The sequence below is a fragment of the Rana temporaria genome, chromosome 4, assembly GCF_905171775.1.
Source record: "Rana temporaria chromosome 4, aRanTem1.1, whole genome shotgun sequence".
Classification (NCBI taxonomy): Eukaryota; Metazoa; Chordata; class Amphibia; order Anura; family Ranidae; genus Rana; species Rana temporaria.
Window position 1 is genome coordinate 166,872,094 of NC_053492.1, and position 15,731 is coordinate 166,887,824.

Genomic DNA, 15,731 nt, shown 5'->3' on the forward strand with positions numbered 1-15,731 from the left:
TCGAAGGAAAAATAAATTCCCAAGTGTATCAAGGCATTTTGCAGGAGAACTTAAGGCCATCTGTCCACCAGCTGAAGCTCAACAGGAGATGGGTGTTGCAACAGGACAACGACCCAAAGCATAGTAGTAAATCAACAACAGAATGGCTTAAACAGAAGAAAATACGCCTTCTGGAGTGGCCCAGTCAGAGTCCTGACCTCAACCCAATTAAGATGCTGTGGTATGACCTCAAGAAAGCGATTCACACCAGATATCCCAAGAATATTGCTGAACTGAAACAGTTCTGTAAAGAGGAATGGTCAAGAATTACTCCTGACCGTTGTGCACGTCTGATCTGCAACTACAGGAAACGTTTGGTTGAAGTTATTGCTGCCAAAGGAGGTTCAACCAGTTATTAAATCTAAGGGTTCACATACTTTTTCCACCTGCACTGTGAATGTTTACATGGTGTGTTCAATAAAAACATGATAACATTTAATTATTTGTGTGTTATTAGTTTAAGCAGACTGTGATTGTCTATAGTTGTGACTTAGATAAAGATCAGATCACATTTTATGACCAATTTGTGCAGAAATCCATATCATTCCAAAAAGGGTTCACATACTTTTTATTGCAACAGTATGTTGAAAAAGTCAATTTCCATTGGGTGTTCTTATTTTTTCACCTGAATGTACTTACCAAAGACAATCAGTAGAGTAATGTGCTCTATTCTAATAAACCCACAGAAGAAATTACTTTCCTTATTATAACTATTAATATATTAAACATATATGAAATTTGCACAGTACGGAAAAACAAAGACAAAAAAAAAAAAAAAGACCCACTGCTACTAACTTTAAATATCTGAGAAATTACCTTGCTTGCTCATCTGAAGCATAACTCAAAGCACAATAGGGAATCATCACTCAAGTGTTCTGAGTGATCATATACTTGGCACTTTACAAAGCGAACAAAATAAAACTGTGAATATCTACATCTGATGTCCTGCAATCAAGACATGATTGTAATTAACAATTCCTTTGAAGGCAAGAAAGTGAAATTCTTTCATTCAATCAATGCAACTAATATTTGACATTCCATCAAACGCTTTAGTGAAGATTTGACGTTTTATGACTAATATGGCTGCATAGTCCTGATGCACAGTTGTCACATACTGGACAATGACATGCTATGGCCAGAGCAGCCCTCCTCTACCAAATGCAATAACAGAACACTGAATTTGATGGATACTGGAAAACATGGAATCTTTTTCAAAGTAAAATATTTTTTGCCAAGGTTTATAGAAAACCCTTATGCCGCGTACACACGATCGGATTTTCCGTCTGAAAAACCTTGGATGGTTTTTCCAACGGAATTCCACTCAAGAACTTTCTGAACTTTCGACCGCCAGGAATGCGGTGACGTACAACAGTACGATGACTTGAGAAAATTATGTTCAATGCTTCCGAGCATGCGTCGAATTGTTTCCGAGCATGGATCGGAATTTTGCTTGTCGGAATTGCAACAGACGATCGGATATTTCGATAGAAATTTTTTCCGTCGTAAAATTTGAGAACCAGCTCTCAATCTTTTGTTGGACGACAGCAAAAGTCCAATGGAGCATACACACGGTCGGAATTTCCGTTCAAAAGCTCACATCAGATTTTTGCTGTTGGAATTTCCGATTGTGTGTACAGGGCATAATAAATCTGAGCTATTTGGCTTAAAACAATTTATTGGTGTATAATTAGTCAACAGAATATCTGCTCACTCATCTCCCCCCAGGTTATTCTCACATTGGGCATCTACATCTTGCCTCTCACACAACACAGAGAAGAATACTACAGACTGTAAAGTACAGTACAGTACAGTACAGTACAGGCGGCGTACACACGGTCGAACATGTCCGCTGAAACTGGTCCGCGGACCAGTTTCCGTGGACATGTCTGACCGTGTGTACGGCCTAGCGGACAGGTTTCCTTGCCTAGCGGACAGGTTTCCAGCAGACAAAAGTTTCTTAGCATGCTTAGAAACTTGTCCGCTGGAAACCTGTCCGTCGGACATGTCCGCTGGTTAGTATGTCTAACCAGCGAACCGAAATCCCACGCATGCGTCGACGCATGCGTGGAAGCATTGAACTTCCTGGTTTGCGCACGTCGCCGCGTCACCGTCACCGCCACGTCACCGCGTTCTCTGTCCGCGGAGATTTTGGTCTGATGGTGTGTACACACATCAGAGCAAAATATCCCAGGAGACATGTCCGATGAAAACGGTCCGCGGACCGATTTTATCGGACATGTCTCCTCGTGTGTACAGGGCCTCAGACTCCCCTGTCTTTCCAAAATGTTGTGTATTACTACTCTCTGCATACATCACTGGGCCAGTGGACTACATAGACATAATAAAGACTTAGTACCTTATTTTGACAAAAAATAAAAATTTGCTTATCATTAAAAATGCTGTTTAGTCCGTTTTGGCTGCATTTTGGAGAAGGAGAAAGGAGGAGTATGTTTGGAAAGCTGATAAAAAAGGATAGCATTTGCACTTCATATTGGGCTTGCCCCTTATGGGTCTGCCTAAGACATCACAGAAACGTATGTCCTTTGTCCTTTTAGCCGCAAAGAGAGCCGTCCCCAGGCTCTGGCTCTCCACTTCACCCCCCACTATTCACCAGGTTCTCTTAATTATAGTAGATACGCGTAGGATGGAACACTTGACTGCTAAGATTGAAGACACCCTGCCTTTGTTTGAGAGCATTTGGAAATTGTGGGATGATTCCGAGTTCTCATCGGGATATCTATCTGATCCCTCTCATGAGTCTTGATTTCCATGGTGCATATTTTATTTTCTGTTTATTCTTTCTTTGTTTTTATTTTCTGGTTCTCTTTATACCTTTTTGTCCGGTAATAGCTGACCGTTTATAGTTCTGTTTGTTTTGGATTATGGCTAGCTTACATTGCCTTGATACCTGAATATCTTACATGATTTTGTCAGATTGTGCCTGTATCACCACATTGTCTAAGGTTTGTCGGCTATGTATTACCGAAAGTTGAACTTACTTGTTGCAATGTCATATTCTGTATACTGACTTTGAAAATTTCATAAATAAACAATTAAAAAAAAAAAAAAGAAGGATAGCATATGCATTCTTGGGGACCTAAAGGTTTACTTTAATAAAACAATGGTTTTCCTCTGTCATGTCAAGTGCTTATTTGAGAAATGTAGTACTGGCGCTTGACAGTAGAGAATAATGTTTATGGTATTGGAGTGAGCCACTAAATTGAGAAAAAAGCTGAATATGGATCAAGCAATTTTGGCAGGGGTGTCCATAACATTTACAGAACAGGTCAGGCCACCATCAGATAGGGAATTACTGCTTTTCTTAAAAACCTATTTAAAACAATGATTATTGGTATTTACACATCAATGATTCTAGCGTTAATCTCAGCAGACCAATAGTTCTGTATCAGTGTAACATCTTGTAATAAACCCTCTGTAAGGCCCCTTTGACATTAGCAGACCGATCAGGTGGACCTAAATCGGACCCTCCAGTCTCTTCTATGAAGCAGTGGGAGCCAACGCATGTGTGCTTTTAGACCTGCTGACATCCAATCCCATCTGCTAAAAACCATCCGGCTGGCAGATTGGATGCAGACGGGTGTAAACGGACTGGCTGTCCGTTTACATCCGACTGCCCACAGAGGGGAGTGGGTCATGCCTGTGCCTGCGCTGCATACGCAGAGCAGACAAGAACCAACCATCATCATGAAGACAGATTCCCCACTGAGCAGGTGGCTCCAACAGAGCCTGCCCCATGTGGAAGGGGCCCTAAGAAATGTATCACAGCCATCCTACTTTATATCTTGAACAACCATGGTTTTTCCAATTGTGTGCCTGTCTAAATGAAGCAGTATGTATTATTGTTAAACTACTGTACAGTACATAGTATTATATACTTAAATTATACCATAAACATGTCTGCTATTTCACAGATAGGATTTATTGGGATATGTTGATGAAATGAAATGAGGACAATCCCTAATGCACATATGCAGGAAGGGGACACTGCATTTATAACGGAGCGATTTCACAAAAGTAGGAGAAAGAGGTGAGAACTACTGGACAACCAAGAGGAGTGCGTTTTATATAGTCTGGCAACATTTAATTTGGAAATTGCTCAAAGCCATTTCAGCTACGGAAGAGGTTTTGTTTTCCCACTGTTATTGCCTACTAAACATACATAGTTCTATGTAAAAACAAATTACTGCGAATGATAGGTTTCCCATGTGTGGATGGTGCTGCGTTAGGTAAAACTATTCATTTAAAATTGAACTATAGGCAATTTTGTTTCATTTTATGTAGAGTAAGAGAGGATTATAACCCCCATCGTTTTTTTTTTTTTTTTGCCATCGGTGTCCCATTGGGGAGATTTACATTCACTACCTATCCAATAGCCGAAACAGGAAGTGAGAAAATTCCTGCAGAGTAAGAGAATCCTATGTCGCACCCCCCCCCCCTCACCCAGGTAACCAGAACTAGTGTCCCCATTGGAAGATTTTCGCCTCCATTACTTTTCTGGGGACAGCATCAAATTTGGGATTTACTTTCACTTTCAATGATGGTAAACCAGTAGAGAGAGTGAATCTCCATAATGGGGGGAAGAGGTAGCAATAAGATCCTGACAGGTGTTCCAATTCCGCTCTACTCCATCCAAAACTAAAAAAAATAACTTTTGCCTTTAGTTATACTTTTATTCATCCTATGACAACTTTAAGCACCAAACTACCTCCTCCCCTCATCAGTTCAGAAAACATATTTTATGCTTTTCACAGAATACAAGATGTTCTGTAAAATGGGAAAAGTAGGTGCAGATAAACGTTATGCTCTTCCTCTTGTCTGTTTACAGAACACTTTATTTTCTGAGAGAGAAGCGAGTCGCTCACTACAGTGTTGCCAACCGTCCGTATTTTTACGGACAGTTCGTAAAAACGGGCACTTTTTCCCCCGTTCGTAAATGTCTGTGGTTGCGGAAATGTGCCAGTAAAAATAGCCGAGATCGGTTCGGCTTGGAACTGAGCATGGAGATTGGAGGTGATGGTGGCTGCGGTGGCACTGCAGAGGGGAATGGACGCAGGGGGCAATGGAGGCAGGGGGAGATTGGAGGCAGGGGGTGATTGGAGGCACCGCAGAGGGGGATGGTGGCACCACAGAGGGTGGGGGATGGAGACAGGGGTTGTTGGTGGCACCGCAGAGGGGGATGGAGGCAGGGGACGATGGAGGCAGGCGGTGATTGGAGGCAGAGGGAGATTGGAGGCAGGGGGAGATTGTGGCACTGCAGAGGGGGGGTGAAGGCAGGGGGTGTTGGTTGCAGAGGGGGATGGAGGCAGGGGGTGATGTGACTAAATAATTTGCCATTATTTTATCAAAAATAACAAAAATATGTTTTTGTTACCTTATTATCTACCTTAAATCACATTGCTATTTGCCTAGCATACTTGTTTGTAGCCTAAATACTGAAATTTGCACCTAAAAATGTAATTTAGTAACTTTTGTGAAATGCCAGTAAAAACGTGGCTGCGCCAGAAAATTTCGGGTGTCGTGCCAGTAAATTTCAATCTGGTAGGTTGGCAACACTGGCTCACTATCATTCCCTGCAATGTCCAAAAAAAGTACCTGGAGTTCAGCTTTAAACTGTGGCCTGAGACCTGAGTCACTGAGCCATTATAAATAAAATATGTAGAACCTTGCATCCAGTCTTGCTGGAACATACAGCACTTTCACCCCCTTCCTGCCCATGGCATTTTTTAGCTTTCAGCGCTGTCACACTTTGAATGACAATTGCGCAGACATGCAGCACTGTACCCAAATACATTTTTTATCATTTTTTCCCCACAGATAGAGCTTTCGTTTGGGGGTTTTTGATCACCTCTGCAGTTTTAATTTATTGCTCTATAAACAAAAGAAGAGGGACAAGTTTGAAAAAAAAAAAAAAAAAAACACAATATTTTTTAACTTTTTGCTATAATACATTTTTTTTTTTTTTTTTTTTTTAACAATTTTTTTCTCAGTTTAGGCCAATATGTATTTTTCTACATATTTTTGGTAAAAAAAAAACTCAATAAGCGGATATTGATTGGTTTGCGCAAAAGTTATAGGGTCTACAAAATAGGGGATAGATTTATAGCATTTTTATTATTATTATTTTTTTTACTAGTAATGGCGGCGATCAGCGATTTTTATCATGACTGCGATATTGCGGCGGACCCATCGGACACTTTTGACACATTTTTGGGACCATTCACATTTATACAGCAAACCCTGCTAAAAAAATGCATTGATTACTGTATAAATGTGACTGGCAGGGAAGGGGTTAACACTAGGGGGGCTATCAAGGGGTTAATGTATTCCCTAGGGAGTGATTCTTACTGTGGGGGGAGGGGAGTGACTGGAGGAGGTGACCGATGGTTGTCCCCATGTAAAGTCAGAAGATTTTTTTATCTCAACACATTCTATGCATTTAGATAAAAAAAAAAACCTTCTGTGTGCAGCAGCCGCCCCAGCACCCCCTAATACTGATCTGAGCCCATCTCTTTCCAGAAAAGTCCACGACTGTCTCGGCCGTCCGAGACTCTCCCTCCTGATTAAAAAATGTATAAATTACAGCGCTTACAATAGTGCAAAATAATCAAATGGTTGAGTGAAATTGATAAATGAAGATAAGTAAAACATCCAAATAATGGTGAATGATGTGCTCCAATCAGTAAAGTGCAATAGTGCTCCAAAAATTTGAGGTTAGCCACACCCCCTCTTGTGTTCCCACTCACCAGATGAAATGGACCCCTAGCTTTTCAGTCTAGGAGTCGTTCAGGCTTAGATTGTTGTCTAGGGATGGCAAATTCACACCACGATCCAATGAAAATCTCCCACAATCTTAACAGTCATGTTTGGATAGTATTACCCAAAATTAGATAAATGAATGGGAATGATAGTGAAGTACAGCTTGACAAATTTTTATTGCGCAAACTTAAATGGGTACTTACAGAATATAAGTTAAAATCACACATGGATTTAGCAAGAAAATGCAATAGGAATCGCCGATTCTGGCATACGCACCACCGACAACCTGAAGTGACGTTTTTTGGACTCGAAATCTCCTAAATGGCCGAGACACAACAGCGGCACCATTGGCCCCCGCAGCGGTCACTCAAAGTCAGTCAGCCAATCAGGAGAGAGGGGCTGGGCCGCAGCTCTGTGTCTGAATGGCCACAGGGAGCTGTAATTCGGCTTGGGTGCCCCATAGCAAACTGTTTGCTGTGGGGGCACTCGACAGGAGGGCGGGACCAGGAGAGCCGAAGAGGGATCTGGGAAGAGGAGAATCTAGGCTACCCTGTGCAAATCCACTGCACAGAGCAGGTAAGGATAATATGTTTGTTATTTTAATTGAAAAAAAAAAGAGCTGGGTAGGGGGGGGGGGTTTAGAGTAGCAGCAGCACATTGAGCCTCCCAGTGAATGGCTGTGCAGGAGGGGGGTGGGGTTGTCAGGACAAGTCTGATCATTGGAGGAGAACACACTGAGTTCCCAGTATAGCTAGAGAACTGACCACGTTGTGTTCCCTTGCTTAGTGTGGTCAGTTTTAATAGGAAAGCAGAGGGACTGTCAGGAACACCAGATATTTCACATAAAGGAAGCAATACAAAGAGAACAGGACACTTTTTCATACAAGTACATGGTACAGCAGGCACAAATCAGGAATATAAAGTGTTAGGTTTACATATTCTTTAAAGTAATTGTAAAGTCTTGTTTGTTTATTCTTAAAAATAACAAGCATATTATACTTACTGCTCTACGCAGTTGGTTTTGCACAGAGCAGCCTGGATCCTCCTCTTCTCGGGTGCCTCTTTGCTGCTCCTGGCCCCTCCCTTCTGTCAAGTTCCCCCACAGCAAGCAGTTTTCTTTGGGGGCACCCGAGCCGAGCTGCAGCTCTGTGTGTCCGTTCAGACACAGAGCTGCCGTTTGGTCAGCCCCCTCTCTCCCCTGATTGGCTCACAGACTTTAAATACCAGCTGCACCGCTGCTGTGTCTCAGCCAATCAGGAGGGAAAGTCCCGGAAGGACGAGGGATTTGTGGACATCACTTTACGGAGAGGGGGCTCAGGTAAGTATTGGGGGGTGCTGCTGAGGCTGCTACACACAGGAGGCTTTTTATCGTAAAGCCTTTTGCCTTTACAACTCCAGTAGGTTTATGTAGCTCCTAACATGGAAGAGTGCCAACATTTGCTCATCACTATTGTTATAATGAACTTGCCTTTTGTTCTATGCTTTTCTACTATATATCAGAGACTCTGCCAATGTTTTATCCTGGATCTGAAATGACATTTCATAAAATCAATTCTGCATAAAAGATTGACATTTAAAATAGTTGTATTCTCAGGTGCACCGAATATTCCTTTTACTATTTCACCATAATCAGAACGGAAAGAGCCATCAGTCTTCAAAGAACATTTTTATCTTCATTTACATTTGGCTGAAAACGTCTAGAAGCCAGGAACCACAGATCCTATCTTTCCCAATTTTAGCAGGGTGCTCTCTCTCAACAATTGACAAGCATAAATGTGGAGTCAACATACAATGAATAGTCTGGCAATACAGGACATACTCTACATAACCACATCATTTTTGTTCACACCAATTCAAAATCACATGACTAGTCACACCTTATTTGCAGCAATGGAACAGTTCAAATTGCTGGGACCCAAGTCGCAGCAACATTGCAAAAGGGTTCCTGCACTACTTTTCTGAGATTTCATTTAGACTTTCATTGACTTCTGTTAAATGAAGCTGCAATAAAATTGTACATCCAAATTTCACCGATTTGCGGCATTGAAATTGTGCTAAAGTAGCGTGATTTCAAAGCCGCACAAATCGGGGCTAAAGGTAAAAGGCAAACAGGTACTGTGAAAATAGGGTCAAACTGTTAAATACCCAGTTGAAATGCATATACTTTTACAATCATCTGAAATATTATTAAATCTTGTCTTTATATTTTCCACACTGTACAGCCAGACAGGTGTAGTAATTCATCTTTCTGGCTGGGCAATGCAGTGCCTTTGTTCCCAGCCTTTTTATTGGACACTGAATTACCATTATTACCTCATCAACTGGCCTAAGCAGCAGTAGGATGGCTAAACCAGGAGGTAGCAGAGTGATTTTACCGACTTGCAGAGTTACATGCATCACACGAATGGCTTACTAAAACTACAAAACCTTTGGCAAGTAAAACTAAACACAAAATACCACTGATACCGGTGTCCAGAAACTCAGGGCCAGATTCACGTAGAATCGCGGTGGCGTAACGTATCATAGATACGTTACACCGCCGCAAGTTTCAATCGCTATTGCCCGATTCACAAAGCACTTGCGAGAAAACTTCCTCCGGCGCAAGTCCGCGTAATTCAAAGGGGCGTGTGCCATTTAAATTAGGCGCGCTCCCGCACCGGACCTACTGCGCATGCTCCCTTTTGAATTTCCCGCCGTGCTTTGCGCGAAGTGACGTCATTTTTTCGAACGGCGACGTGCGTAGCGTACTTCCGTATTCCCGGACGTCTTACGCAAGAAGGAACATTTTTTACATTTCGACACGGGAACGACGGCCATACTTTATACAGCACATACGTGTGCTGTGTAAATTTAGGGCACCTAAAACGATGACTAACTTTGCGACGGGAAACTACACTAGCAGCGACGTAGCAAACGCGAAAAAACGTTGTGGATCGCCGTAACTACTAATTTGCATACCCGACGCTGGTTTACGACGCAAACTCCCCCCAGCGGCGGCCGCGGTATTGCATTCTAAGATCCGACAGTGTAAAATAATTACACCTGTCGGATCTAAGGCCGAGTACTCTAGAGCAGACATGTCCGATGAAACCGGTCCGCGGACCGTTTTCATCGGACATGTCTGCCCGGGGACTTCTGTTCGATGGCTGTACACACCATCGAACAGAGGTCCGCGCGTAAACAATACGCGGGGCGTGTCCGCGGTGTTGCCGCGTCAATGACGCGGTGTCGCCGCGACAATGACGCGGCGACGTGGGCGGCCTGCCTTTAAAATGCTTCCACGCATGCGTCGAAGTCATTCGACGCATGCGAGGGATGGCGGGCGGCCGGACATGTACGGTAGGTCTGTACAGACGACCGTACAGACCTACCTGTACCTGTCCGATCCGCCCGAAAATGGTCCGCTCGGGCCTACACACGGCCAAACATGTCTGCTGAAACCAGTTTCAGCAGACATGTTTGGTCATGAGTACGGGGCCTAAGGGATATCTATGCGTAATTGATTCTATGAATCAGTCGCATAGATACTCTGAGAGATACGACGGAGTATCTGAGATATGACGGAGTATCTCGGCTGTGAATCTGGCCCTCAAAGATTACTATTAGAATGCAGGAAGATAAAAAACCTCCTGTCTTCACAACCACTTTTTTTTTTTTTTATCTTAGTCAAGAGCCAATTGAGTAACAATAACTTCAAAATCTCAGTGCTCTGATCCCAATGGAATTGCAACATTTTTACAGAAATGGTTTTGGAGTATTATTAGTGCAGGGCTCTCCTTTAGCTATAAAACTGTACTCTGAAGACACAAGAAACCCTGCAGTAAATACTGCTTAGAAGGAAGAGATTAAAGGTTGAGTACTCAAAGCACAGTGAATTTCACCATTTGCATAAACAGCCTTTTAGCTCAGTGTGCTCTGCTGAAAAGACAGAACTTGCCAAGTAAGGTCTCGCCAGAAGTGCTTTATTTTGTCCCAGCAGAACAGAGCTTTACTTCTAAGAGCTTGAAGAAGACGCTTGTGTAACCAATTAATAGATTTTTGTATTTATTCCCTAAAGCATCTACCAATTTCCATGCAACAAGTTCTTTGCAGTCAGACAAGGAACTGCAGAAAGGTATCATTTACAAGATACCCAATTGTCATTTAGATCCGAACATGAATGACTAAACTATGTACAACTATGTCAATAGAGCAAAGAAGTTTAATTAGATCATAAAAAATTAGGTTAAAGTGACACTAAACTCTGGTTAAAAAAGATATCACATTCAAGTATGTATTCTTAAAGTGATATTAAAGTCTCCTTTTTTTTTTATATATATATATATATATATATATATATATATAACACATATTTTACAGTTACCTACTGTGTATAGTGGTTTTGCACATGGCAGCCCAGATCCTCCTCTTCTCAGGTCCCTAGTTGGCGCTCCTGGCCCCTCCTTCCTGTCGAGTGCCCCCACAGCAAGCAGCTTACTATGAGGTCACCCAAGCAGAGACGCAGCTCTGTGTTCATTCAGACACGGAGCTTCTGCTCGGCCCTACCCCCTCTCTCTCCTTATTGGCTGACTGACTTTGTTTCTTTTTTTGTGCCGTGATTTGACACCATTAGAGGGTGGCTACTTTTGTTCTCCATGGTCCAACTGTATGTAGGAGCGTAGCCACTCTCTCTTGCTTGCTCCCGCAATGGACTATGAAATTTGTAGTGTGCATAGAGCAGTGCACAAGACCATAACTAACATATGATAAACTCATGGTGCCGCTCTCATTAATAAGTGGAAAGCATCAAACAGAAAATTAATAGCACAATAAATGTGCACCCATACATTAATAGTACTCTAAGACCAATATGAAGAGAAAACAAAAAGGTGAATAAAACCAGTCAATCACCTCCAAGTCTATACTGTGACGTGATAAGTGATATCTTCCATTAAAGGACGGCTCTTTTGATCCCAAAGTGAGAAATAAGAAAATTCACATTCCAATATTGACAGAACATGGCCGCTCACCTTATATCTTGGACCTTTATATAAAAAGGTTTGAATGCACTTTTTAAGGGCCCGGCCTGGGAACAGCCTCAGGTAATTGACAATCAATTGCGGGTTGTCTCTCCACAAAGGAAATGCCAAACTCCAGAAAACGAGGGGGGGGGGGGGAACGAGTGCTCTCTTTTTAGAATAAAAAAACACTATCTACTGTAAATTAAAAACAGGCATATCAGTACACAGAGTGGGATGGATTCCTGCAGCTTACCGCTCCCATGTCTGGGTGGCAGCTCAGATGCTGGGACGAGACTTGCTGCACAGGTAGCAACACACTACTGTTCTGATCTGTAGCCGATCGTAAACTCTGCCCTACGTATTACATCAAACACATGACTTCTTCATAGAGGGCTTTTGAAAAAGTATACATAGACTTTTGAGGTGCTTTGAGAACAAACACATAAATATCTTCATTAACCTATATTCAGATTGGAGACATGGTAGATATGCTCCTTGAAAGCAACTCAAGCACCGGGAATTATTGAGGTTCTGAGTTATAAATCATCTTTATATTAATCAAAATCATTTGATTTATAAATTAAAATGTATAAAATAAATCATCATTGTTTATCCACTTAAAGCAGGAGTTCACCCGAATTTTATTTTTTAAACATTAGATGTTAAATCGGGTAGTTTTTTTAAAAACGAAGCAGTACTTACCATTTTAGAGAGCGATCTTCTCCGCCAATTCCGGGTATGGTCTTCGGGACTGGGCGTTCCTATTTGATTGACAGTCTTCCGACAGGCTTCCGACGGTCGCATACATCACGTCACGAGTAGCCGAAAGAAGCCGAACGTCGGTACGGCTCTATACGGCGCCTGCGCACCGACGTTCGGCTACTTTCGGAAAATAGTGACGCGATAGATGCGACCGTTGGAAGCCTGTCAATCAAATAGGAACGCCCAGTCCCGCAGCCCATACCCGGAAGCGGCGGAGAAAATCGCTCTCTAAAACGGTAAGTACTGCTTAGTTTTTAAAAAAAACTACCCGATTCCCCTCGACAAAATGAGCATGAATCTAATGTTAAAAATTAACATTTCCGGGTGAACCTCCACTTTAAGACCTGGACCATTATGCAGGTTAAGGACCTTGCCTCTTTTTGCGATTCGGCACTGCATCGCTTTAACTGACAATTGCGTGGTCGTGCGACGTGGCTCCCAAACAAAATTGGCGGCCTTTTTTTCCCACAAATAGAGCTTTCTTTTGGTGGTGATAGCAATATTTTTTACTTTTTGCTATAATAAATATCCCCAAAAAAGATATAAAAAAACATGTTTTTTCCTCAGTTTATGCCGATACATATTCGTCTTCCTATTGTTGGTAAAAAAAAAAAAAAAAATTCCAATAAGCGCTTATTGATTGGTTTGCGCAACATTTATAGCGTTTACAAAATAGGGGATAGTTTTATGGCATTTTTATGAATATTTTTTTTTTTACACTAGTAATGGCGGCGATCAGCGATTTTTTTCATGACTGCGACATTATGGCGGACACATCAGACAATTTTGACACATTTTTGGGACAATTGTAATTTTCACAGCGAAAAGTGCTATAAAAATGCACCGATTACTGTGAAAATGACAATGGCAGTGAAGGGGTTAACCACTAGGGGGCGCTAAGGGGTAAGTGTGCCCTAAGGGAGTGGTTTTTACTGTAGGGGGGCATGGCTGTAGGTGTGACATCACTGATCGTCGTTTCCTATATCAGGGAACAGACGATCAGTGTCACTGCTACACAGAAGAACGGGGAAGGTGTGTTTACACTCGCCTCTCCCCGTTCTTCAGCTCCTGTGACCGATCGCGGGACACCGGCGTCAATCGGGTCCGCAGGTGCTGTGGGTGCGGTCAGAGCTTCGGAAGGGGTCGCGAGCGTGCCGGCACGCTCGCGACCCCGCGGCTGGGCTCTTAAAGGCAAAGTACAGGTACGTGCCTGTGCCCAGCCGTGCCCTTCTGCCGACATATATCGAAGTGAAGGGGGTCCTTGGGTGGTTAATAATAACCAGGTAGTCCCCTGTTTTTGGGTCAATCATGTTTAGTTAATCACCTGTCCATTAGAAATTCCCAACTCTAGGGTCATTACACTGCCATTTGTGCGTTTATTGTGAAAAAATGATTTCAATTTATTCAGACTGTATGATAATATGTATTTATATATACTTTGTTACTACTGCCTTTTAGGTTAATAAAAGCCATTTATTAATTAAATGATCCATATCCAATATATGTTGATTACATAGGATTGCCACTTTATTGTACATAATGGCTATCATTGAACATATTCTATATGAATAATATTTTATTCTTCTATAGTATTTTAGGAGTAGGTCCCCGAGTTACGAACGGACTCAAATGCCGGCCACTTGTGCTCCACGCGGGTCCTGTATACCTTTCGAGCACCTCCGGACACATCCCACACTGCCATACTACGCACCAGATAACATAACAAGCGCCCGGAACATTCCACATCCATCCAGATACACATTTACGAACACTTACGAATGCAATATTCCGACCGGAAGTTACACTTTCAAATGCAGAGTTGTGACTTACGAACAACTTTGACTTACGAACAAACCTACAGTCCTTATTGTGTTCGTAACTCGGGGACCCCTTGTATCTAGTTTCTGGCCAGTAGTGTAGTTCTGGGGAAGGAATGTCTCAGCTCCCAATATTAGATTATGTCATCTTATCCCCTTTATTTTCATCTGCTGTGTCTTCCTGGTTCCTCAGCTTGGTATCATAGTGTTAACAGGGGATTTCCTCTTTGGAGATGTTACACCTGCCAACCCCAGCTTCCAGAGCACATTGGTTGTACTGGTATGTCTTGTCAAATATTGATGGAAGTGTCCAACATCCAAGGCTCTGAAGGACAGAAGTGATTTGCCCATTGCTATCCTTGTGGGGTACACTGTTCCTCCCTCCTGTTTGGAGATTTGGACACACTAATCACCTATATACTGTAGCTGGAAAGATAGAATAACCTTATACTTGCTTCCAAGCTGTAAAAATCTGAAATTATAATTTATTATATGGAGGGTTATTTTATAATTACCATACTATAATGTTTTCCCTCAGACCTCATTTTAATGTGTGGGCTGCCGATTTTGGATCTCTATAATTACAGCGTGCACCAGTGATTTTATATTCTAATTTTGAATTGCTAAACTTGCACAGACCTATGAACAGGTTATCATATATACAGTACAGTGCTGGGGGAATATTCATATATTACATTTGTTACACTCTGGACCTTTGATGACAGAATGCACAGTCTAACACGAGATACCATTACATTTTAGGATCACTGTTGCCCTAGGTCTTCCCTTTGGAATGTTTACCGTTTAACAGACCTGTGAAGGTATATTCATTTATACATTTTTGGTAATTATTAGGGAATATTTTTTCACCATATTTATATTTTATACCCTTGAATATACAAAGTGAACTGCTTTATACAGTATAGCAATACCTTTAGGATCATTGTTGCATTACATTTTCTTGTGGTCTAGACCACCAGCTGTTGCACCTGCATGGCTCTAATGAGGAGAATTGCAGGGTCTGCATCACTTTAGATGTGATTTGCTTTTGGGAGTGAGCCCAGGTTCACACTGGGCTGCGGGAGTGAAGCCGTGTGAGTTCAGCTAAACTCGCACAATTTCACTCCCGCTGGCAGTCCCGATTTCCGCAGCGATTATAGAGACATCTGTGCAGGTTTCTCTACAGTTGTCAATGTAAATCGCGGGCCGAAATCGCGAAAAGTAGTACAGAAACTACTTTTTGAAATCAGTGCAGTGCCGCAGATGAGGTGTCGCACCGATTAGGACAGTGCCATTGCCGGCAATTTGCGGCAAATACCGCAGTTTTGACATGCGA

At 42.2% G+C, this 15,731-nt stretch overlaps 1 protein-coding gene across 3 annotated transcripts in view; it reads right to left on the minus strand.

Moving 5' to 3' along the window:
• The window catches only part of GOLIM4 (golgi integral membrane protein 4), a 157,197-nt gene that overhangs the window by 111,417 nt on the left and 30,049 nt on the right, over positions 1–15,731 (minus strand). The window lies entirely within an intron of this gene.